This window comes from Octopus bimaculoides, chromosome 10, assembly GCF_001194135.2.
Source record: "Octopus bimaculoides isolate UCB-OBI-ISO-001 chromosome 10, ASM119413v2, whole genome shotgun sequence".
Classification (NCBI taxonomy): Eukaryota; Metazoa; Mollusca; class Cephalopoda; order Octopoda; family Octopodidae; genus Octopus; species Octopus bimaculoides.
In genome coordinates this window covers 1,158,402-1,160,597 of record NC_068990.1, presented here as the reverse complement: position 1 = coordinate 1,160,597, position 2,196 = coordinate 1,158,402, and the positions used below count along the sequence as shown (strand labels likewise).

General features: G+C 39.9%; 1 protein-coding gene across 1 annotated transcript in view; it reads right to left on the bottom strand.

The window, feature by feature from the left end:
- LOC128248904 (cilia- and flagella-associated protein 65-like) overlaps nucleotides 1–2,196 on the bottom strand; it is a 217,453-nt gene that overhangs the window by 169,835 nt on the left and 45,422 nt on the right. The window lies entirely within an intron of this gene.

Here is a 2,196-nt window from a genome sequence, read left to right as displayed (position 1 = left end):
TCGTTTGCCGCTGCAGACTGAGTTCAAATTCCGCCGAGGTCGACTTTGCCTTTCATCCTTTCGGGGTCGATAAATTAAGTACCAGTTACGCACTGGGGTCGATGTAATCGACTTAATCCCTTTGTCTGTCCTTGTTTGTCTTCTCTATGTTTAGCCCCCTGGGGGCAATAAAGAAATAAGTATTTCTCTTGGTTTTACATTGTGAGCTCAAATTCTTCCAAGGTCAACTTTGCCTTTCATCCTTTCATCATCATCATCATCATCATCATCGTTTATCATCTGCTTTCCGTGCTGGTATGGGTTGGACAGTTTGACATGGAGCTGGCTAGCAGGGAGCTGTCCAGACTCCAACTGTCTGTTGTGGCATGGTTTCCATAGCTGGATGTCCTTCCTAATGCCAACAACTTAACAGAGTGTGTTGGGTGCTTTTTACATTCCACTGGCATGGGTGCATGCAGCACTAGCATCATCATCATCATAGTTTAACATCCACTTTCCATGCTGGCATGGGTTGGATGGTTTGACTGAGGACTGGTGAACCGGATGGCTGTACCAGGCTCCAATCTGATCTGGCAGAGTTTCTACAGCTGGATGCCCTTCCTAACGCCAACCACTCCAAGAGTGAAGTGGGTGCTTTTACGTGCCATTGGCACAAGGGCCAGTCAGGTGGTACTGGCAATGGCCACGCTCAAATGGTGTTTTGTACATGCCATCTGCACAGGAGCCAGTCCAGTGGCACTGGCAATGACCTCGCTCAAATGATTTTCTAACATGCCACCGGCACAAGTGCCAGTAAGGCGATGCTGGTAATGATCACGCTCAAATGGTGCTATTTACGTGCCACCGGCACGGGGGCCAGACAGCTGCTCTGGCAATGACCACGCTCAGACAGTGCTGTTAGTGCTCCGCTGGCACAATATATATGTATATAATTATGCATAGATATATGTGTGCATTTTTGTGTTTGTGTTTGTTACCTGTACTTCTCTTGACAACTGGTGTTGGTTTCTTCCCATCCCTGTAACTTTGCAGTTCAGCAAAAGGAACGAATAGAATAATTATGAATGCTGGAGGCAATTTGTATGAGTAAACCATTAAGGCAGTGCCCCAGCATGACCACAGTCCAATGACTGGAAACAAGTAAAGAACAAAAGATAAAAGATAACATAGTAATGATGTCAACTCAATATACGAGAAATAGCAGCTAAACACCCCCATCAAACCATACTCCATTTCTTGCTTTTATACAGGTAACATCTCTTTATCACCTGAACAAATTCACAGAAGCAAGCAAGTCAAAATAGCAACAGAACGAATCGTTCTTTCCATACAAGTGATAAATTGAATAATTAAATTGTTGACATTAAACTGGAGTTCACTTCTGTCAACAGATAATACTTTTTTTAACATCTATCTCAGAAATGTAATTATATTTTATTTAATATAATTGACAAAGCCTAGTTCTCCAGTATGCCAGTAAATAACTTTGTGTGTTGATAATAAAAAATGCTATCTCACTATTTGTTCATTTTATATTCTTTTTCTCATGCTAGTATGTGTTAGATGACTATATATATATTATTGAAGCACTTTTCACAGCTGGATGCCCATTGTGACCCAAACCATTGTTACCTATTTTCCAAGAAAGGGAGTTTTTATTCTGATCATCTTCAAAAGCACAGATTTCATGGATAATATCTAGACAGAGAAACAGCAACAATACCGCTCGCTGTCAGTGACTCAGTGGTGACTTTTTGGAGAAAAGCATAGAATGTAAACAGCCATATAAACACACACACATGCATATTACACACACACACATATATAATATACATATACTTGTATTATCATCATCGTCATCATCATCATCATCATTTTACATCCATTTTCCATGCTGGCATGGTGGATTGGATGGCTTGACAGGAGTTGGTAGAGTCGATAAGGCCAGGAACCACACCAGCCTCCATTGTACATTGTGTGTGTGTGTGCGTGTGTGTGTGTGTGTGTGTGTGTGATGAAAGAAAGAAAATGGAGAATGAGGGATGTATAAATAGTTTATTTGTATGATATTATGAGGTTCAAATTTTTTAATAAAAACAATACAAATAAATTATAAATTATAAAGCTCTGAAAGAAATGGCATCTGTCATTTCTTTCAGAGCTTTATAATTTATAATTTATTTGTATTGTTTTTAT